Genomic DNA, 24,576 nt, shown 5'->3' with positions numbered 1-24,576 from the left:
CAAATAGTTATGACCAGTTCAAGGTTTTCTCTGACAGGTGGGTGGCTTATTTGGGTCACTTATTATGTAGCTAAGATCATGGCTCCCACTCCTTTGCTTTCTAGCTAAGTGATCTTGGGCAAAGCATTAACTTTCTCGGTTTCCTCATTTATAAAATGGGGCGGGAAGGGTTGGCTGAAGTCAGTCATCTCTTAAGATTCATTTCAGCTCCTGAGTTTATGAATCATATGCATTTGCAACTGGTCTCCACAAAGAGAGCTCTACAAATCCCTCCTGGTGCCATGCCTGTAGAGTTTCCCTCTGGGGCAAGTCAACCCTAACTCCAGTAGCACAGTCCAAGAGACCTAAAAGCACCTTGTATTCATGGGGATTACTGTCGGCATAAAAGCACGGCACCATTTTACGTTCCCGGTATTCCTTCTGGTGCATTAATTTTACTCGCTACACTCTGCACTGAAGTTTTGGACCTTTAGATGCTGCTCCTTTTGCAGTGAAAGCCTAGTCCCACAAGATCCCCAACTCCTGTAGAAACCAGCTAACAAGTGCTCAGCCTTCTTTAATCACCCCCCAGTGCTTTGAATTAGTCTCCTTCTGCAGATAACCCAATTTACCGAGTAGGCAAAGGGAACTAGCAGCCTACAATAAAGAATGATGCAGATGAAGGAAGGGGATTCTTACCAGAAGCAAAGCATTTCTAAGCACACATATTGTGTCAGGAATTTGGAGAGGTGCAATGTTCTAGAAGTAAATAAATGTGACTTCTAATTACAATCAGGATGAGGTCAGCACAAGACTGTTTCTGAGTTGAATCAGGGACTTGGGTCAGTACTGGAAACTGAACCCTCTGTAATTACTGGGAAGTTTCAGCATGGCCTATGGGCCTTTGAAAAGTGCTCTACAACCCTCAGTAAATAATCTATATTATTATCCTGTTTTACCATGGGGGAGACATTCTTATCACAGGCACAGAGGTAAAAGAAAGGAATTAGAATTAAAGACTCAGAATTAGAAAGGACTTTAAATAGTGAAAGCTATGTGGGATTATTAATAGATGAAAATAGGAAATGGGACCAGAAGGAATTGGAGGTACTTTTAAATGTTTTCCTCCTCCTCTATCCCAGTTCTGCCTTGAAAACATAGAAGTTATATAAACATATTCAAACAAAGTAAATTAAACAAATGCATATTAACAAATTCAGTGTTTTAGGTAGGAATATGACTCATTTAAACTTATGGGCCTTTCCAAAATTTGTTTCTAATAAGGTAAACTATTGCTTCTGATACTGTTTAGATTGGGGTTGCCTTTAGTTCCTTTTAAAAAAGTGCTCCTAAATAATTCTATCCTCACAGGGATCATCCTTTGATATGAAACTGTTTTTATAAATAATAAGAGGCTACACCAATGATGTTGAAGTTCTTGGTTATCTACTCCTCATCCAATTCACTATTCTTTCTTGCCAAGTGGGGTACTGTAAGTCTGATTAAATGTTCATGTCTCAAGCCTTCATTTCAGTTAGGAGTGAACTTGGCTTTGAACAAGGAGTTCTGTAAGCAGAGATCCACTGGCCGTGTCTTGGGAAGAGTTTCCTTTCTTTAAGAAGGGATGGTGTCACTCCCACCACTATTTCCTTCTTGCTGCCTTGAATGAGGTTGTGACAGCTAATATGTAGCAACCACCTTGTGACTATATGGAAAAAGTTAATACATTTACAAACCCTGACAATGTACAACTGCTGAGCCCGGGCTAGAAACTGTCTTTTTCTATGATTTATTACAAACTAAAATAGCAACTTTCTACTTGTTTCAACTATCACGTCAAGTCTTGTTGCTATCAGCCAATTCTAACTACTTTATATGAGTTTATATAAAGTTCTCATTTGTGGATATTAAAGTTATAATTTTGAAAAAAAAAAAAAGGACTTTAAGATTATCTAATATAATGTCTTCTCTTTTCTAGAGAAGCAGACTGGAGATCAGAATGAGGAAATGACTTGCCCGGTCTTAATTTGAAAGTCCAGAGACCGACCAGACTCCAGGTCTCTGGACTCCTAACCAGTGTTCTTTCCCTTGTATCTTTCTCATTGTCCCACTGTATTCTTTATCCTAAAATATGACCAGGGTGCCTTGCGGGCAAGTTGTATATCTCAGGAGCCCAGACGGATGGGAAGGGAGAAAGGCGGGCAGATGGGTACTGGACTAAATCCATTTGTTCACTGGCTTCCTTACTCCTTTCTGCCCTCAAATTTCATTTATTGGATGCCTGCTTTGAGCAAACATCCAACCACTGGCTCTGCCCTGGGAACACAGACATGAGCCAGACAGTTCTGGCTTTCAAGGAACTCGAGGTCCCATAGGGGTGATGACATGTCTGCACTAATTTTAATCAAAAGTAGAGGTTATAGAGTCATAAGACACATAAGACATAAAGCACTTTGGGAGGCTCCATGAAAGAGACATTAGGTTCAGCTGGGAAGACTCATAAAGAAGATGACCTTTGACCTAGGTCTTAAAGGGAGAGAAAAACAAGGATATTGGCAGAAACAGCTGTGCAAGAGTTGAGAGGAAGAGGAGTGAAGGCAGAAATGTAGAAAATGTGTAGTGGCGTTTGGCTGCAGAGTGGCACACGTGACGAGAAGGCTGAGAAATAAGGAAGGGCAGTGAGTGTGGACCAGACCACAGAGAACATTTCATTCCCAGCTAAAGATGTCCAACTTTACTTTGTGGATAACAGGGAGCCAGAAGCGGTTTTTGAGCAGGACGGGGACATCATCAGGGTGGTGCTTCAGGAAGATTAATTTGGTATGGTGGGGGGCAGGAGGGATCAAAACTGACCCAACCTCATCCTCTACCACCAGTTCACACTAGGCAAGGACGAGACTAAATGCAAATGTGATGTGTTTAGTATGTTACCTTTGTAAGCAAAGGTGCTATGTTAGGGACAGACTTTGGGACTCTACCGGGGCTTCTAACACTAGGCTAGCGTATATCTTTTCAGAGCAAGTGAGAGCCCTGGAAGCATCTCTGGGGGCACAGTCTTGCTGCAGACACATTGGGGGTGCATTCTGGGGTTAGGATGAAGCCACACATGCCACATATTAGGGAGCAACAATTGTGTCTTGGTCTGAGACCCTACTCTGGTATTTTTAGTTGGTGGAAAGTTGGATTGAAACCAGTTTTCTGAGCTACTAAGAGTGTGGGCAAAATAAAGGAGGTGCTTCCCTTTTTCTCAGAAAGATAACACGCAAGTGTGCTTGTGTGTGCGTGTGTGCACGAACGCGCACACACACACGCACCCCTGCGAAACTCAAGTTCCCAGCAGGAGCAAATCAAGCTGAAGTTGCTGGGGCTTTGGGGCTTATCCTGTACCACCGTTCCTCCCTCCTGGGTGTGGAAACACATTTAAATTCTTTCCTGTGATTCAGTACCTCAATAATGAGACTCTTTCAAAGTTGACTGGAAGATGGATTACTTTTCCAGTTCTAATATGTGAGATAATGTTTATATGAATTTTATTTTGTGCAACTGGACTATCAACAAGGGACTGAGCTTAAAATATTTTCACTCTCAATGAAACTCCATAGTTGAGAGCTCTCTCTTCATCAGCAGCTTTCCTCTACCTCCAAAAAATAAAACAAAAGGAAAAAATACATTTCGTAAGCTCCTTGGGATATTGTCAGTATAAATCTTTTAAAGTCAGTGAGAATTTCTCTCTCCTCTTTCCCTGTTTCCTGTTTAGTTTGCTCAGAATAGCTTGGGGCTATGGGAAGGCTCCTGGGGTCCCTTCTAACTAAGAAGGATGGCCTGGCATCTCACAGATCTTCCCCCAGTGTGGGCTGTGGAGGGGTGGAGAGGCAGATCAAAGAGCCCTGCTTACACGGTGCCACGATCATGGTTTCCTTATTATTGGATTGTGTTGATGTGTTCAATGATTAAATATGAAGTGGTTATTATTTTTATCTCTGGTCACCGGCATAGGGATGTGTTGCTCTTATCCCAGCCAGCAGGGCTCAAATTATGAGCCAGAAACCAAGGGGCATGAATATTGAGGTCAGACAGACTCTTTCATATTCAGGCTCTATCTCTATCCAGTTCTAGGCTTCAGACGAATCATTTAAACTCTTTAAGCCTTAGTTTGCTCAGATTTAATATGGGTAGTGCCTCCCTCATATGGCTGTTGTGGCGATTAAATTAAACTACATGCATGGAGTGGCCAGTTCAGTGCCTGGCCCTTAGTAGGTATGTGAGGAATGTTGATTTCCAGCTTTGAGGGGTGTCTCAGTCTGGAGCTCCTTTTATCTATCACTAAACTTGGAATCAGAAGGACTGAATATGAGCCCTAGCTCTGCCACTACCAAGGTTCCTTTGTCTGTAAAATGAAAAGGTTGGATAGAGTCTCTCTAAGGACACTTAGAGCTCCAAACTGTCAGTAACTCTCTCTGCCTGCCTAGAATATTATTAATCTAAAGTAAACATGTCAAATCTCCAAGCTCCCAAGTCCTAAAGACTTCTCCTAATTCACCTCTCTGAGGCTTCTATGCCAACAGTTTCAATCAGTTGGCCAAATATTCTGTAAACTGTGATTCCCTGCCCTGACTCCTCTCTTCCAATTCACATGAATGCATCCCTGGGAAGGGCTCCTGTCCTAGCATCATTTGTTTCTGTAGATGCTGATGCTATAAGGCTGGTACCACCTCTAAATGTCTCGTATTTAACACAATGCTTGCCATATGGCAGGCACTCAATGACTTTAAAAATGAAAGTAATTTATACATATGGTGAGGAGTTAAATAGTTCAGAGTAGCTCACAATAATAATTAAAAAAAAAAAAAACTATCCCCAAATCCTGCTCCTCTCACCAAGTCCCAAAAATATTTTTAAGGATTTCTAATTTCTTTTGGCAGCTGCCTTCATGATTCTAGATATTATGATCACAGAGTTATTTGTTGGTGCAACAATTTTGGCTCCTTAACACTGATGGTACAGTAAAAAAAAATGATACTATCCCCCTTCGAATTCTTTATTTTTTTAATCCCCTTTTACTTTTTTTATTACTTTCCTTTTTAACTCTTCATGGCAAATGTATCACTTGTTCCATCAGCTTTAGACAGCATCACCTGACTCTCCTCCCTGGAAGATGATGCTATTAGTCTTCCTGCTCTTCTGCATTTTCCCACGTCCACCTCCCAAGGCAGCTATGTTTTCCTCTATATTGTCAAGGTTGTGTAAGAATGATTAATTCTTGTGTTTTGTTTATAGGTTGATGCTAAATGTTGAAAATCAATAAACAGAGCTTTTATACTGAAAACTATATATATATATTTTCACTACAGTGACCAATGGTTATACTTATAAACGTCTTTATAGGTCCAGTAATGCATCCCACTCCACAGAGAATGTTTCTAACATCAAGAGTAAATGAATATTCATTCTCTCTCCTCTGTCTTACATTGTCACTTGTCAAAATTGTGGCACGTTATAATTTGCCTTATATTTATTTGAATCAGGAGTCTCTTGTGCACTTTGTTTTTTCAGAAATTTCTAATTGTTTTTCTCTTTTATTTATTTTCTATTTGCCTTTTGCACCATATCTCTAGCACTTCTACACATTCCTTGAAAAATCTCTCCCTTCTTGAAGACGTTGACACCCTGTTTTTAATTTGTACCAGTTGCTTTCTGGGCCTCCAGTACAGCTATTATTCTGGAATTCATTTTCACTAGAGCTCTTCCATTAGTCCCACCATCCTCAGGAAATTTCCTCAGGGGAAAGCTTCTTGGCGAATCTTTGAATATCTGCAATATTTTTATTTTGTTTTCATGCTTGGTTAATAGATTTTCTGGCTATAGTTTATAGATCAGAAATTTTGCTTCAGAAATTTGAAGGCCTAGCTTTAGTGCTGTCTAGCATCTGTGTGACTGAGGTGAAGTCTGAGGCTGGTTTTACTGTTAATTTCTTTGTAGTCAGCCTGCTTTCCCCCCGCCCCCTTTGGAAGCCTTCAGGATCTTTCTTTAGGAGGTGCTGAAATTTCAATACAATGGATCTAGGAATGGATCTCTGTAAAAATTCTGCGGTAGCATTTGGTGGGCTCTTTCAATCAGAAAACACATTTCTTTCATCTCTGATAAATTTGTTTTATTATTTCTCTGATATTTTCATTTCCCTCTTCTCAGTCTTAAATCTTTCTGAAGAGATTTATCTCTCAAGTTAACTTCTATTACCTAATTTATCTTTGTTTCCTCTGGAGTCAATTTTTTTTGTTGCTATTTCTTTTTCATGTTTCTGGGCTATCATATGTAGGGTGGTCCTGGATCAGCCCCTCATATAGAAACAGGAGAAACGAGGAGCACAGATAGAAACTTCTCTGCACACAGTCAGTGCTTGCTCTCCATGTCAGAATTGGCCTGATGGCTGGTGGGGAGCCGGCCATCCTGCAGTGCCCGGTCCCCAACTCCAGCATCATGGACTAGTCACGCTCTGCATGAACCATGAACACACCCACTAGCAGCCCTAGTTCTCCCAAGTCCACTTGAATGTTTAGAGAAGAGCCCCCTGTTTCTCTCCCTCATGGTTAAGCACCCTGCTATGTTTTCATCTGGGAAAATGGGGTTAAAAGGCGGCAGAGACAATATGGGTTAACCACACCACAGAGGAATCTCATTCTTCCTCCTGACTCTCATCTTTACTTCAGAGGATCCCTTATCAGTACTCATGGTGCCTCCCAGCAGATGGGCTCCCTCCTCTGCTCTAAAGGGAGCATTTTCTCAGCTTTGGTCACTTTATTTCCTCCATCAACAGCTTCCATCTCCTCTTTGTGCTCTAGAATTCACTCATGGTTCCCTTCCTGCTCTGTTTGCTATTCAGGATTTATTCCTCTGTTGAATCCCTTATTATTGCTTTAGTGGGACTGCAGGAGAGAAGACAAATGTGTGCTCAGTCCACCACCCTGAACCATAAGGCTCTTAATCATATTCTTTGCATGAGAACACAAATAAACAAATGCATGAATGGACAAATTTCCATCTCAATAAATCACACACAGTTCTGGCACCTCTGGCTAATTGTCTATATTGCAATTAAACTATTAAATCATTATTACAAGCTATTGATTGATAATGATGCCATTCATATCATGGGGGGCTTAAAGAACAACAGAGGTTTATTGGGCTGGAATATGGACAGAAGAAGTGCAATGTGCAGACACATGCCACTAGGTGCAGCGTCAGGGAATAATGCCATCCCCCAGAGTATGTTCCACAGAACACCAGCCCCACAAGGTGTTAATAGGTAGTATGAGAAAGCTCTGGGATCAAGTAAGTTTGAGGATTACAGAGTTAAACAAAAGCAAACAGGTTCTTTCCTTGCAGGACGTCTTAGAACCTTAATATGCCATTAAGATTTGTGACTCTTCAAGAGTAAAACATAAAATGAAATTTCCCAAACTCCTTTGGGCACAGAACTCTTTTGCTATTGCGTATCATGTACCATGGAATATGCTTTGAAAACTCTATTCTATTTCTGCTCTAGAGACCATCTGCAGAAAGTGAGAAAGGAAAAAACCATCATGATAAGAATGAAGGTAGTGTAGAAGTGAATAATATATCTATATCTACATCTATGTCATCTCTTAAATCTTCTCTCTTTGTATGACTTTCAAACTGTCCTCTCATCAAAAACTAAGATTCTTATAGCAGAATCATGCTTTTGGAAAGCCTCCTCTGGGTTACTACGTCTGTCTCTCTACCTGAGGATATTTAAAGATGCTACATTCCACATCTGACTTTCAGAATGTCAGAGCTAGAAACAAACATGGTGGTCACATAGCTTAATCCCTTGCTGTACTGGGGAGAAAACCAAGAAGCAAATAAGTTAAACACTTGCCCAAGGTCACGCTGCAGATCAGTGGTAGATCTGGAACCAGGAGCAAGGTTTTCAGACACCCTGTCCAGTGGAACACCCAGTATCTGCCTGCCCATAATAGAGTTTTATGATGATATTTTTGGTCAAATGTTCTATGGCTTGGTCTCCAGTTGCCCCAGACATCACCTTCTTTCTTTGCACTTTCACAGCTCTAAGGATCGGGCTCCAGTAGATTGCATCAAGCCCATGTATCTGACTGCCCCAAATCTAAAGTCACAGACTAAAGCCTGAGCAGGTGGGAACCAGATGGATGAGTTATCCTCTGGAAATCACTCATAGGGGCTTAGGGTAGTCCCCCCAGTCTGGGAAGTATTTGAGGGTCTCCTCTGTTCACGTGGTCTTATGAAGTGCCAAGCCAAATTGGGGGCACTGAGAGAGCTCCTTTATTGTTTATTTTCCAAATTCGAATTCTGCTACCCCATGTAATCTCAACTCAGGTTTTAGGTTTTAGTTCAAAGTTTTGAAATTTACAGGAAGGAATAGGTGGGATTGTCCTCATTGCCATGCCTTGCCTAAAAGTGGGATAACTTAGGAATCCAGACTTAGAGCCCCTGGGAGTTATTTAGTCCAACCTTTTCACCTGGCAGGTGAGACGTTCAGTCCAGGGGGTTGAAGGGATATGCCTGGGTTCCACAGCAGTCAGCTGAGCTGTGTTAGGACCCAGCTCCTCCAGTCCCAGCCCTGGGCACTTTTACTGTCTCACTCTGCTATGATGTCACATACTTGGAATTAGCTCTGCTACCCTCCACCACCAGAACTTAAATGTATTGCTTTACTGCACCTTCATCATGAAGTACTTTGAAGAGAAATGGTATTGGTTTTTGAGATCTAATGATTAGAAAAACCAAGTGTGTTCATTAAGGGAGGAAAGGGAGGTAGAAGGAGTTGATTTTTATTAACAGTATTATTAATCTTAACACTATGAGCTCAGTTGTAGCGTAAAGTGGTAGTACATTTGCCTATTTGGTGGATTTCTGTAAACTATCTCTCAGGTCCAAGTTAACTGAGGCAAAAAGTTCCCTAGAAATGGTAACATATATTTATGCTTGTGTGTGTATACAGTGAATACATGTATATTTGTGTGTGTGCATGTGTAGACATACTGTATATGTGTGTGTATATATATATAGATAGATACATACATACATATATTTACATGTATATATCCGTGTGTATGTGTGTATGTTTATGTAGATCTCATTTTAGATCTCTGACCCTGTTAAAAAGGACAAACCTTTTTGGGGGAGACATATTTTTTTTGTTTATGTTTTTTTTAACCAACAGGTTTCATTTAGGAAAAAAGGAAAAGGCCAAAGATCTCTACATACTCTGTGTGTCTCTGTGTCCTGGGGGCTCAGCAACAAAAAGATAATAAAAGGCAAAGCAAATAACTAGAAGGAAACAAGCTGAAGTGCTGAGAAACCTCTTTTCCCTAAGAGCTTATTGCGATAATCCTCAAGCAAAATGGAGCAGCACTTGATTTGATGAGACAGAGAGAGCAGAAGCCAAAGGAAAACTAAACATTTGATTTAATTCAAAGAGAAGGAAGAAGGAGAGATAAAAGTATTTGCTGTAGGCGGGGTAGGGAAGGGAGGAGTTAGGGGACTAAAGTGCCTTTGGTGTAACAAAATCCACTTTGGAAGGAGAGAAGCATGAAATGAAGTTTTCCTTATTTTTTTTTTTAACATCTTTATTGGAGTATAATTGCTTTACAATGTTGTGTTAGTTTCTGCTGTATAACAAAGTGAATCAGCTATATGTATACATATATCCCCACATCTCCTCCCTCTTGCATCTCCCTCCCACCTTCCCTATCCCACCCCTCTAGGTGGTCACAAAGCACCGAGCTGATCTCCCTGTGCTATGGGGCTGCTTCCCACTAGCTATCTATTTTACATTTGGTAGTGTATATATGTCCATGCCACTCTCTCACATCGTCCCAGCTTACCCTACCCCCTCCCCGTGTCCTCAAGTCCATTTTCTACATCTGCATCTTTATTCCTGTCCTGCCCCTAGGTTCTTCAGAACCATTTTTTTTGGGTTTTTTTAGATTCCATATATATGTGTTACCATACGGTATTTGTTTTTCTCTTTATGACTTACTTCATTCTGTATGACAGACTCTAGGTCCATCCACCTCACTACAAATAACTCAATTTCGTTTCTTTTTATGGCCTAGTAATATTCCATTGTATATATGTGCCACATCTTCCTCATCCATTCATCTGTCGATGGACACTTAGGTTGCTTCCATGTCCTGGCTATTGTAAAGGGAGTTGCAATGAACATTGTGGTACATGACTCCTTTTGAATTATGGTTTTCTCAGGGTATATGCCCAGTAGTGGGATTGCTGGGTCGTATGCTAGTTCTATTTTTAGTTTTTTAAGGAACCTCCATATTGTTCTCCATAGTGGCTGTGTCAATTTACATTCCCACCAACAGTGCAAGAGGGTTCCCTTTTCTCCACACCCTCTCCAGCATTGATTGTTTGTAGATTTTGTGATGATGGCCATTCTGACTGGTGTGAGGTGATACTTCATTGTAGTTTTGATTTGCATTTCTCTAATGATTAATGATGTTGAGCATTCTTTCATGTGTTTGTTGGCAATCTGTATATCTCCTTTGGAGAAATATCTATTTAGGTCTTCTGCCCGTATTTGGATTGGGTTGTTTGTTATTTTGATATTGAGCTGCATGAGCTGCTTGTAAATTTTGGAGATTAATCCTTTGTCAGTTGCTTCGTTTGCAAATATTTTCTCCCATTCTGAGGGTTGTCTTTTCAACTTGTTTATGGTTTCCTTTGCTGTGCAAAAGCTTTTAAGTTACATTAGGTCCCATTTGTTTACTTTTGTTTTTATTTCCATTCCTCTAGGAGGTGGATCAAAAAAGATCTTGCTGTGATCTGTGTCAAAGAGAGTTCTGCCTCTGTTTTCTTCTAAGAGTTGGCCTTACATTTAGGTCTTTTTTTTTTGTGGTATGCGGGCGCCTCACTGTTGTGGCCTCTCCCGTTGCGGAGCACAGGCTCCGGACGCACAGGCTCAGCGGCCATGGTTCACGGGCCTAGCCGCTCCGCGGCATGTGGGATCTTCCTGGACCGGGGCACAAACCCGTGTCCCCTCCATCGGCAGGTGGACTCTCAACCACTGCGCCACCAGGGAAGCCCATATTTAGGTCTTTAATCCATTTTCAGTTTATTTTTTTTGTATGGTGTTAGAGAGTGTTCTAATTTCATTCTTTTACATGTAGCTGTCCAGTTTTCCCAGCACCACTTATTAAACAGACTGTCCTTTCTCCATTGTATATTCTTGCCTCCTTTATCAAAAATAAGGTGAACATATGTCCGTGGGTTTATCTCTGGACTTTCTATCCTGTTCCATTGATCTATATTTCTGTTTCTGTGCTAGTACCATACTGTCTTGATTACTGTAACTTTGTAGTATAGTCTGAAGTCTGGGAGCCTGATTCCTCCAGCTCCGTTTTTCTTTCTCAAGATTGCTTTGGCTATTTGGTGTCTTTTGTGTTTCCATACAAATTGTGAATTTTTTTTTCTAGGTCCGTGAAAAATGCCATTGGTAGTTTGATAGTGATTGCACTGAATTTGTAGATTGCTTTGGGTAGTAGAGTCATTTTCACAATGTTAATTCTTCCAATCCAAGAACATGCTATGTCTCTCCATCTGTTTGTATCATCTTTAATTTCTTTCATCAGTGTCATAGTTTTCTGCATACAGGTCTTTTGTCTCCTTAGGTAAGTTTATTCTTATGTATTTTATTCTTTTTGTTGCAATGGTAAGTGGGAGTGTTTCCTTAATTTCTCTTTCAGATTTTTTATCAGTAGTGTAGAAGAATGCAAGAGATTTCTGTGCATTAATTTTGTACACTGCTACTTTACCAAATTCATTGATTAGCTCTAGTAGTTTTCTGGTAGCATCTTTGGGATTCTCTATGTATAGTATCATGTCATCTGCAAACAGTGACTACTTTACTTCTTCTTTTCTGATTTGAATTCCTTTTATTTCTTTTTCTTCTCTGATTGCTGTGGCTGAAACTTCCAAAAATATGTTGAATAATAGTGGTGAGAGTGGGTATCCTTGTCTTTTTCCTGATCCTAGAGGAAATGGTTTCAGTTTTTCACCATTGAGGATGATGTTGGCTGTGGGTTTGTCATATATGGCCTTTATTATGTTGAGGTAAGTTCCCTCTATGCCTACTTTCTGGAGGGTTTTTCTCATAAATTGGTGCTGAATTTTGTCAAAAGCTTTTTCTTCATCTATTGAGACGGTCATATGGTTTTTAACTTTCAATTTTTTAATATGGTGTATCACATTGATTGATATGCGTATATTGAAGAATCCTTGCATTCCTGGGATAAACCCCACTTGATCATGGTGTATCATCCTTTTAATGTGCTGTTGGATTCTGTTTGCTAGTATTTTGTTCAGGATGTTTGCATCTATGTTCATCAGTGATATTGGCCTGTAGTTTTCTTTCCGTGTGACGTATTTGTCTGGTTTTGGTATCAGTGTGATGGTGGCCTCATAGAATGAGTTTGGGAGTGTTCCTCCCTCTGCTATATTTTGGAAGAGTTTTAGAAGGATAGGTGTTAGCTCTTCTCTAAATGTTTGATAGAATTCGCCTGTGAAGACATCTGGTCCTGGGCTTTTGTTTGTTGGAAGATTTTTAATCAGAGTCTCAATTTCAGTGCTTGTGATAGGTCTGTTTATATTTTCTATTTCTTCCTGGTTCAGTCTTGGAAGGTTGTACTTTTCTAAGAATGTGTCCATTTCTTCCAGGTTGTCCATTTTATTGGCATATAGTTGCTTGTAGTAATCTCTCATGATCCTTTGTATTTCTGCAGTGTCAGTTGTTACTTCTCCTTTTTCATTTCTAATTCTACTGATTTGAATCTTCTCCCTTTTTTTCTTGATGAGTCTGGCTAATGGTTTATCAATTTTGTTTATCTTCTGAAATAACCAGCTTTTGGTTTTATTGATCTTTGCTGTTGTTTCCTTTATTTCTTTTTCATGTATTTATGATGTGATCTTTATGATTTCTTTCCTTCTGCTAACTTTGGTGTATTTTTGTCCTTCTTTGCCTAATTGTTTTAGGTGTAAGGTTAGGTTGTTTATTGGAGATGTTTCTTATTTATGGAGGTAGGATTCTATTGCTGTAAATTTCCCTCTTAGAACTGCTTTTGCTGCATCCCATAGGTTTTGGGTCGTCGTGTTTTCATGGTCATTTGTTTCTAGGTATTTTTCTGATTTCTTTTTTGATTTCTTCAATGATCTCCTGGTTATTTAGTAGCGTATTGTTTAGTCTGCATGTGTTTGTATTTTTTACATTTTTTTTCCTGTAATTGATACCTAGTCTCATAGCCTTGTGGTCAGAAAATATACTTGACATGATTTCAATTTTCTGAAATTTACCAAGGCTTGATTGGTGACCCAAGATATGATCTATCCTAGAGAATGTTCCATGAGCACTTGAGAAGAAAGTGTGTTCTATTGTTTTTGGATGGAATGTCCTAAAAACAACAAGCACATCTTGTTTAATGTATCATTTAAGGCTTGTGTTTCCTTATTTATTTTCATTTTGGATGATGTGTCCATTGGTGAAAGTGGGGTGTTAAAGTCCCCTACTATGATTTTGTTACTGTCGATTTCCCCTTTTATGGCTGTTAGCATTTGCCTTATGTACTGAGGTGTAACTATGTTGGGTGCATAAATATTTACAATTGTTATATCGTCTTCTTAGATTGATCCCTTGATCATTATGTAGTGTCCTTCTTTGTCTCTTGTAATAGTGTTTATCTTAAAGTCAATTTTGTCTGATATGAGAATTGCTACTCCAGCTTTCTTTTGATTTCCATTTGCATGGAATATCTTTTTCCATTCCCTCACTTTCAGTCTGTATGTGTCCCTAGGTCTGAAGTGGGTCTCTTGGAGACAGCATATATATGGGTCTTGTTTTTGTATCCATTCAGCCATTTCATCCATTTACATTTAAGGTAATTATTTATATGTATGTTCCTATTACCATTTTCTTAATTGTTTGGGGTTTGTTTTTGTAGGTCTTTTCCTTCTCTTGTGTTTCCTGCCTAGAGAAGTTCCTTTAGCATTTGTTCTAAAGCTGCTTTGGTGGTGCTGAATTCTCTTAGCTTTTGCTTGTCTGTCAAATTTAGATTAATTGCTCCATCGAATCTGAATGACATCCTTGCTGGGTAGCATAATCTTGGTTGTAGGTTTTTCCCTTTCACCACTTTAAGTATGTCCTGACACTCACTTTTGGCTTGCAGAGTTTCTGCTGAAAGATCAGCGATTAACCTTATGGGGATTCCCTTGTACGTTATTTGTTGTTTTTCCCTTGCTGCTTTTAATATTTTTTCTTTGTATTTAATTTTTGATAGTTTGATTAATATGTGTTTTGGGGTGTTTCTCCTTGGATTTATCCTGTATGGGACTCTCTGTGCTTCCTGCACTTCATTGACTATTTCCCATATTAGGGAAGTTTTCCACTATAATCTCTTCAAATATTTTCTCAGTCCGTTTCTTTTTCTCTTCTTCTTCTGGGACCCCTATAATTTGAATATTGGTGTGTTTAAGATTGTCCCAGAGGTCTCTGAAACTGTCCTCAATTCTTTTCATCCTTTTTTCTTTATTCTTCTCTGTGGTAGTTATTTCTGCTATTTTATCTTCCAGGTCACTTATCCGTTCTTTTGCCTCAGTTATTCTGCTATTGTTTCCTTCTAGAGAATTTTTAATTTCAGTTATTGTGTTGTTCATCACTGTTTGTTTGCTCTTTAGTTCTTCTAGGTCCTTGTTGAACATTTCTTGTATTTTCTCCATTCTATTTCCAAGATTTTGGATCATCTTTAATATCATTACTCTGAATTATTTTTCAGGTAGACTGCCTATTTCCTCTTCATTTGTTTGGTCTGGTGGGTTTTTACCTTATTCCTTCATCTGTTGTGTGTTTCTCTGTCTTCTCATTTTGCTTAACTTACTCTGTTTGGGGTCTCCTTTTCACAGGCTGCAAGTTCGTAGTTCCTGTTTTTTTGGTGGCTGCCCACAGTGGCTAAGGTTTGTTCAGTGTGTTGTGTAGGCTTCCTGGTGGTTGGGAGTAGTGCCTGTATTCTGGTGGATGAGGCTGGATCTTGTCTTTCTGGTGGGCAGGACCGTGTCCTGTGGTGTGCTTTGGGGTGTCTGTGACCTTTTTATGATTTTAGGCAGTCTCTCTGCTAATGGGTGGGGTTGTGTTCCTGTCTTCCCACATAGGGTGTCCTGCACTGTAGCTTGCTGGTCGTTGAGTGGAGCTGGGTCTTAGCGTTGAAATGGTGATCTGTGGGAGAGCTTTCGCTGTTTGATATTACATGGAGCCGGGAGGTCTCTGGTGGACGAATGTCCTGAAGTCGGCTCTGCCACCTCAGAGGCACAGGCCTGACACTCATCTGGAGCACCAAGACCCTGGCAGCCACATGGCTCAGAAGAAAAGGGAGAAAAAAATAAAGAAATAAAGAAAAAAGGAAAAGAAAAGAAAAGAAAGTGATTAAAATAAAAAAAATTTTAATTTATCAAAAATTAAAAAAAAAATTATAGTAATAAAAAGAAAGAAAGAAAGAAAGAAGAGTGCAACCTAACCAAAAAACAAATCCACCAATGATAACAAGCACTAAAATCTATACTTAAAAAAAAAAGAAAAAAAAGGACAGACAGAACCCTAGGACAAATGGTAAAAGCAAAGCTATAGAGACAAAATTACACAAGGAAGCATACACATACACACTCAGAAAAAAAGGAAAAAAAAAATATATATATCTTTTGGGAAGTCTGAGGTCTTCTGTCAGCATTCAGTAGGTGTTCTGTAGGAGTTGCTCCACATGTAGTGTATTTCTGATGTATTTTTGGGGAGAAAGGTGATTTCTACGTCTTACTCCTCCAGCATCTTGAAGATCTCCCTCAAGTTTTCCCTTTTCTATGTAGGTTCTTAACTCTGGAATCATATTGTTCAATTTTTTTTTTTTTTTTTGCGGTACGCAGGCCTCTCACTGTTGTGGCCTTTCCCGTTGCAGAGCACAGGCTCTGGACACGCAGGCTCAGTGGCCATGGCTCACGGGCCTAGCCTCTCCGTGGCATGTGGGATCTTCCCGGACCGGGGCATGAACCCATGTCCCCTGCATCAGGAGGTGGACTCTCAATCACTGCGCTACCAGGGAAGCCTAAATTGTTCAATTTTTGCTTTAAGTCCCAGATGTCAGGGTATAAGAATCTTCCATTTTACTTTTGAAATTGTGCTAAGAGGTAGCAGATTGTATTACTTTATTTGTGCTGTTCTTCGCATTTTTTTAAATTAAAAATTTGAAAAAGCAATTTTTGACCCATATCCTTGTGGAAGTCTCACAGGATCTCAGCCTCATAGTAATAAGCTCTGACATTCCATGTGCTGTGGCTTTCAGTCACCCCACTGTTGAAGAAGGAGCACGAAGCCTGGACAAACATTGACAACCATACCACAAAGCCACAAAGCAGGGGAAGGCTACCACGTCACCACATGCTACTATGGAAATGATCCATGGAGCACCAAGAGACCTTCCCCCCCAACTCTTTGTTCTTCAGAAGAGGAAACTCATGTGCAGGAAGATAATGGACCTGCCTGAGGAGGGTTGGGCAGAGAAAAAGGTCTAGGCTGAGCTCTCAAATGTTCTAGAATGATCCAGCTTCTTCTAACTGGTCTTCCCACGTCCCACTCACCCTCCCCTCATACATTCTGCAGACAGCAGCCATAGTCATCTTCTTAAATATAATTTAGTCAGTCACACTCCCTTGTTTTAAAGTCTTCAACAGTTTCCTACTAACAATAGATTAAAATCCAAATTCCTTACTATGATCTACAAGGAAGGCCAGAGGGGAACAGACTGGTAGCAGATACCTTAGGTTGGCTCACTCAACACCCAGACCAACTTCCTTCTCTCTTGCCTTTCTCTTTTATTGAGACTGGAAGTTTCAAAATGACTTGATTTAACAGGCCTTCCTCACAGATAGTGACACGGTTCTGGCCAACGAAATGTAAGCAGAATTGTGTTCATAGAGTGCCCAGAGTTAGCAAATATAAACACAGGACACTCAGTTAAATGTGAATTTCAGATAAATAATGAATAATTATTTCAGGGTAAATATGTCCCAAATATTGCATGGGGCATACTTATATTAAAAACATTATTTATTGTTTATCTGAAAATCACAATTAACTGGACAGCCTATGTTTTATCTGGCAAGCCCACGTTCTGGAGAATTTTGGGAACCCCTCTCTGCTTCTTTCTTTTTCTTCTTGCTTGGAACATGGACATAATGTCTGGAGGTGTGGTAGCTGTCTTGCAACCATGAAGTGACAATCATGAGCACACAGAATGGAAAGGTAATAAGGGTTGTCACTAATGGTGTTTTTGGACATCTGCACCATTGCCTGTCCAAGATCCTTATTTGGCTAAGCCACTGTGGTGAGGGCTTCTGTTGTTTATAGCTGATGCTCTGTGATCAGGGATCTTGCCTGTCTTGGGCCAGCTGTCTAGTGCCTAACACAATGACAGGGACAGTGCTCCCTCAACAAACATTTTCTAAATGGATGAAGACATTACACTTAACACAAAAGCGGGTAATTCACTTATTTTCTCGTATCTTATCTAAAATAGTGTCATTCTTCTTGTCTATATTGGGGAGAACATTTTTCTCTTTTCAACTGCCTAGTGGCTATAGAAGGAGTATTATTTGCAACACAAAACAAATAATTTTTTAAATGCCTGGAAGTTTGGACTCTTTAAGATCAGTGTTTTTCAAATAGTCGTTTGTAACCCATTAGTGGGCCATGAAATCAACTCAGTGGGTCATGACCAGCATTAAATAAAAAGGATGAGAAGGAAAAAGAGAAGGAGATCAGGAAGAGGAAAAAAATGAAATTTAAAAATATCCATATTGCAATTTTCCCTTGGGAAATAATGGCTGCTGATCTATATGTATACACACACACACACACACACTCACACGTTTCTGTGTACCATGTTGTTATGTAAAATATATTTCTTACTGTGGGTCATGGTTAAAAAAAATTGAAAAGCTCAAGGTGAGTATTGTTCACATTTCAAATGTTCATACATGGAAATTATACTGGCTGGGCTCTGTTCCCTGGGCCACCTCTCATTAGGTGGGTGATTTGGGGAGAAGAAGAAATCTATTTGGACAGAATTTTATGATTTATAAAACTCTCCCATACAAACAATCCTATAACAACTCAGTGAAATAGATGCTTTCCCCAGTTGTACCTGTGTCTACCACGGCAGCCACTAGCCACACGTGGATACTGAGTACTTGAAATGAAGCTGATGAAACTAAGAAACTCAATTCTTCAATTTATTTAATTTAAAAAATTTTAAATTTAATTTAAAAATTTAATTTAAAAAGTGATACTTGATTTAGTTAATAGAAAAATATGTTTGGAACAACTTGGGTATGCAAATCTAATTTTTCAACCATAAATTTTATGAAATACAGATCAACTATTTCAGATGAAAATTTAGCCTCAAATTGACATGTACTGTAGGTATAAAAGGTATAATGGATTTCAAAGATTTAGTACAGAAAAAAGAATATACAATATTTCATGAATAATTTTTATATTGATAACATGTTGAAATGATAATATTGGATATATTGAGTTAAATATATTATTAAAATTAAGTTCACCTGTTTCTTTTTACTTTTTGTAATGTGGTTTCTAGAAAATCTAAAATTACATTTTTGGCTCATATTATATTTCTATTGGGCAGCCTTGCTCTGAGGATCAAGTGTCTTGCCCTAGGCCACTGGATGAGTACGTGCTTCAAGCACTGTTACAGTCCAGATCATGTGACTCCAAATTCATGGCTCTTTCTGCTAAACTACAAGTCACATCTCCCTAGGCCTCACTGTTATCTGTAAAAACAGCAAGTGAACTATAGGATGATAATAATATAATGATAATGATGGCTAACATTTAATGAGTGCCTAACATGTCCTGGGCACTAGGTGAACATTTTACAAGGTTTACTGCATTTGATTTTAAACAACTTAGTAAGGTAGGTATGTGATTATTATACCCACTTTTTAGATGAGGTAACTAAGGTTCAGAGATATCAGTTAACCTGCCTATCAGCTCAAGGTGGTGCAGATGGAGGGGCCCAGAGCCTAGGAGGTCCATACAAATGACTGAACACTTACAGCCTTTCCCTGGATGATGGCCCTTGCAAAAGCAGCTGGGCTGTGTCTGGATAATGTAGCTGTATCTCCCAGAATCCTGTTAGCTTAATTTCCTTTGGGAATGATGTCTGCTGATCTTGCTGCTGATTCCAATACCATACAGTAGAAATCTCCAAGAGCCACAGTCTTTGAAAATATAGATAAGGCTCAAGAAGGTGACTTTGTATCTGAAATATTTTCAACCAGAAAATTGAAATATGGGCTTCATTACCATGGGTGCTTATTTAAAGATCTACTTGCAATTTGAAACTAAATATAATAACAGCCTTCAAATATAGGGACAAATCATACTTTCCCAGTGAAATTATTTTTCTTTTCTGTATGCTCATTAAAAACAATTTAGGAAAAAAAAAAAAGGAAGAGAAAAAATTTATCTCTAGTTCTACTACTCGAAATTTCTATTTTGTTTTTTTGTTCCTCCATATGCATAGAATTTTTAAAATTTATAATCTCACTAAGTATACTTTTTCCCTTGTTCTTTCACTTAACATTATGTCATAAGCATTTTCTATGCTCTTATGTAGGCTTTACAAACATATTTATAAATACTTGTATAATATTCCAAGTAAGTGGACATAACATTCAAGCTATTTCCTTAGTTTAGACAATTAGGTTGTTTCCAATTTTTTGCGATTATAGAAAAAGTTGTTCTCTTGCTCCCCGGAATAGTACAGTCTTTCTGGAGGGGTAGTCCACCAACATGTATCAAAAACCTTAAACTGTGCACATTCTTTGACCCAACATTTTCCTTTCTAGGAAGTTGCTTTGAAAAAAAAATAGAGTTATCCAAAAATACTTTTTTGGAAAGTTGCTCTGCACTATTTATGTGAGCAAAATATTTAGAAACGGTCAATGTTGGACATAGGAGATTAGTTAAGTAATGTATGGTGTATCCATGTGATGAAGTGCTTCATGAAGCCACTAAAAATACCATCTTAAAAATAAGTGAGGGGCTTCCCTGGTGGCGCAGTGGTTGGGAATCTGCCTGCCAATGCAGGGGACACAGGTTCGAGCCCTGGTCTGGGAAGATCCCACATGCTGCGGAGCAACTAGGCCCATGAGCCACAACTACTGAGCCTGCACGTCTGGAGCCTGTGCTCCGCAACAAGAGAGGCCGCGATAGTGAGAGGCCCGCGCACCATGATGAAGAGTGGCCCCCGCTTGCCACAACTGGAGAAAGCCCTCGCACAGAAACGAAGACCCAACACAGCCATAAATAAATAAATAATTAAAAAAAAAATAAGTGAGGATTATTAAATACTGCTACTACTACTACTAATAGCTTTCCTTTATTGACTACCAAGCACTGTGCTTATACATATTTAGGATCTAATTTAATCTCAACAACCATGTGTTTGGTACTATTATTATCATCTTCTTTGTAAAGATGCAGAAACAAGCTTAGAGGGTTTGGTGACCTCTCAGAGCCACACAGCTGGTAGCCAAGTAACCAACAGAATCAAGACACAGAACTATTGGTCTGTCTCCAGGGCTTACTACTCCCTTAACCGCCACGCTGTATAAACACCTAGGATGTTCACCCTTGATCATTAGATGGAAAAGGCAGTTACAAAATAGCATGGATAGCAATGATATGGTAAAATACTTATAATAAATACATGAATATATATATGGAAAAAGAAAACACCTGAGATTATTCACCAAAAAGTTAAATGGGTAACTCTGGATGGTAGAATATTTTTCTTTATACTTTTTTGAATTTTCCAAAACACCTGTTACTTCTCCAGTATTTTTTATTATAGTAAAATGTACACAACATGAAATTTACCATTTTAACCATTTTAAGTGTACAAATCAGTGGCATTAAGTACACTCACATGCTGTTCAATTATCACAACTACCCAATTCCAGAACTCTTTTATCATCCCAAACAGAAGCTCCCAGTTACCCACTTCCTGCAGCCCCTGGTAGCCTCTATTCTACTTTCTGTCTCTGTGAACTTGACTACTCTGGGTACCTCATATAAGTGCAATCATACAGTATCTGCCTTTTTTATGAATGCCCTTTTTAATTTAGCATAATTTCTTCAAGGTTTATCCACGTTGTACCATTTGTCAGAATTTCATTTCTTTTTACAGCTAAACAATATACATAGTGTATATATACTCCATTTTGTTTATCTATGCTTCTGTTGCTGGACATTTGGGTTGCTGTAAATAATGTTGCCTATTGTAAATAATGTTGCTATAAACATTGGTGTACAAGTATCTTTCTGAGTCCCTGCTTTCAATTCTTTTGGGTATATACCTAGGAATGGAATTGCTGGGTCATATGGTAATTCTATGTTTAAGAAATACCACTTTTTGAGGAACTGCTGAACTGCTTATATGCCCATCAGCATCGTGCAACAATTTCAATTTCTCTACATTCTCACCATTTTTTTTTTTACTTAAAAACAATAATAGCCATCCTAATGGGTATGAAATGGTATCCACTGTGGTTTTGATTTGCATTTCCTTAACGGCTAGGGATGCTGAACATCTTTTCACGTGCTTATTAGTCATTTGTATATCTTCTTTGGAGAAATGTCTATTTAAGTCTTTTGCCCAATGTCTAATCGGGTTGTTTGTTTTCATCTGTTACTTTTTTAATTAGAAAAGTAAACCACAGTCACTTTTATGAGGGACTGTAAAAATGCATATCTAATTGTGTCCTTTCCCTGCTTGCGCTGCCTTTGGTTTGAAGTTCATGCTACCAAAGCATGGGCCACCTGGGCTCCCTCTGCAGCCTCCTGCTTCACACTGGATGCTGCAGCAGTTCCAAACTTCCTGCAGACACCAGGTCTCTTTGCCCATGCTCTACCTTTTGCAGAGGTCACCTCCTATTCTTTTTTTTTCCTTCTCATTGCCCTTCTTCATCCAGCTACATTCTAATCACCCTTTAAGAGTCAGCTCAGGGTCATTTCTTCAAATAATCCTTCTGAACTCTCCAGGTTGAGTGATGGTCTTACTCCTGCATTTCTCACATGCTGTGGATGCCTCTGCCATTTACCTCTTAATGATGGAGTTACCTGTGTCTTTCTCTCATTACAGAACACACTCACTCATTGAGAATAAGGGTAGGCCTTTGTCATCTGCATTCACCAATGCCTAGCACACAGAAGGAGCTCAATACTTACTTAACAGAACTGAACTCTTGGTTTATAGTAACTAATTGCTTGTCGACAAGGCTTTCTATTTTGTCCATCAGCAATGCATACAGGTACCTGTTTCATTGCACTCTTGCCTGCAATTATGATGTTTGTTGTTTCAATTTGCATTTTTTTAATTACTAGTAAGGTTGAATCATTTCCCCATATGTTCTTTAATTAGTTATTTCTCCTCTTTTGTGAATTGTCTGTTCATTTCTTTTGTTCAGTTATCTATAGGAAATTTAGTGTTTTCCTCATTGATTTTGTAAGAATTCTTTAAAGCAAGGCTATTAACCCTTTGTCTATTATATTTGCTAAAAGAAATCATTCCCATTTGTTCTTTGTCATTTAATTTTTTTTTTAATGTAAACAATGTGAACAATTTTACGCTATCAAATCTTACATATAAAGTTTACCAATTTGCCATTTTATATTGATGAACTTGAGTGTTCTATAATGGCTTTCCTTAGTATTAACTTCAATAATATTTGATAAGAATAATTACTATATTTAAAGGTACACCAATTGCTTTATGAGTATTGGATGAAACTTCTAAGCGTAATTATATTCATAGAAATCAGTAAGTGAAAAAAAAAAAGAAAATCTAAGTGAAGTCACTGAATTTATATTGTAAACTAAGCTTTCTTTAGGACTTCCTTAGCTATTACAGCTAGGGAGAGAGAAAAGCCCTAAATTTCAAGTGACATCTAAATTGTGAAACAATAGTCAGGCCTGGAGAAGAAGGTTTAGGAAAGAGTTGGCAAATCATCAGTCCTCAGAAGCCATTGTCCATGGGTGGGCTTTCCTTTGGCCCAAGTCTTGGTCAGCACTGGCTTTTAAATTTGGATTGGTAGTCAATGTTTAAAAGTCAGGAAACATCAATCACATTAATATCTGCATATCCAGCTGCTCTGGGGGGAAAAAAAGAAGGTCTGGCAAGAATGGGCCTGGTTTTTTGGTGGCAGTAATTGGCCAGAGTTGAATATCTGCTACTCACTCAGTGGTCTCAATGTGCTCTTACTTCTCCATAGTCCCCACCACTCCCTAGTATCCCATCACTGAGGATGAGGGTCAGTGGCCATTTATCATCATACTCTTTGCCCACTTCATTAATTACTTGGTCTGACAGGCTGCTGCAGGCATTTGAGTTTTAGTTTATGACATCAAATCAGACTCTTGGAATCTGTGTGGTAATCTCAACCATGGAGCTACAAGGATTTATTTTAAATCCAGTGCTTCTGAACTGGGAAGAGTCAGTCTGAGTATTTGATCTGCCCATTTCTGTAAGTGGAATTTGCTGCCTACTTCTTACCCCTACCCAACACTTCGCTCTCCTCTTTGTTCCCTTGGTTTGGACCTAATGAATATAATTTATGTTGCCTTCAATTCAGAAATTCTGTAACTAAAGCCCAGCTAAAGAAGCAGATGGTTAAATGACACTCATTGTGAGAGTCTGAAGATGCAGTTGGTATCTTGTATCTTACATCCTAATACAGGTAATCATGGTAAATAAATAAGGGCAGACTCTCAATTTCTTTGGAAAATAAGAATGCTTGGAGTTTCAAAAATCAGAAAAAAAAAGATCAGTCAGTTGTTTAGGACTAAATAAAAAGAAAAGGATAATTGTCAAATATTTACAAAAACAGTTTAGAAAAAACACTTGGTTATGGAAGAAATAATAGCTTTTCAGGCTATTTTAGGTGTAAGTTTGTGCAGAAGGAAACTGCCTTAAGAGCCAAGCTAAAGGATCATAACGTAGGAGAAAAGGATTGAAATCCTGAGCAGCTGCAACCCTACCGAGTGAGGAGATGGGCAAAATTGGCCCCAAGGGGAACTTGGCATCAGAGCTCTGTACCTGTAACGGCCCAACTGGTATCTGGGAGCCTACCTGAGAGATGCTGCAGCCTGGAGTGGTCATGGCCCCAGCACTTGGAGCTTTGGTCCCAGCACTTGAGGCTTTGACCACCTGGGCCAAATCCTGGCTCTATTATATGAGGTGTGATCTTACTGTACAATGAGGTAAATAGCCTCTCTAAGGCATTTGTAAGATAGGGACAGTGATAGGACCCTCTTATAGTGTTGTGGTGGGGATTCATCGAGGGAAACCATGTAAAAGCACTTAGTATCCTCTCTGGTGTTCATCAAAGGCCCAGTAACTATTCATTCTCATTATTACTGTCATCACAATCATTACTATCATAAATAAGACTGTCCTGAGCACTTAA

At 39.0% G+C, this 24,576-nt stretch overlaps 1 protein-coding gene across 1 annotated transcript in view; it reads right to left on the bottom strand.

Annotated features, from left to right (window-relative positions):
- The window catches only part of LOC117200783 (ALK tyrosine kinase receptor-like), a 690,386-nt gene that overhangs the window by 209,913 nt on the left and 455,897 nt on the right, over positions 1–24,576 (bottom strand). The window lies entirely within an intron of this gene.

The sequence above is a fragment of the Orcinus orca genome, chromosome 13, assembly GCF_937001465.1.
Source record: "Orcinus orca chromosome 13, mOrcOrc1.1, whole genome shotgun sequence".
NCBI lineage: Eukaryota > Metazoa > Chordata > Mammalia > Artiodactyla > Delphinidae > Orcinus > Orcinus orca.
Note: the sequence above shows the minus strand (reverse complement) of the source record. Positions and strands in the feature narration are given on the sequence as shown.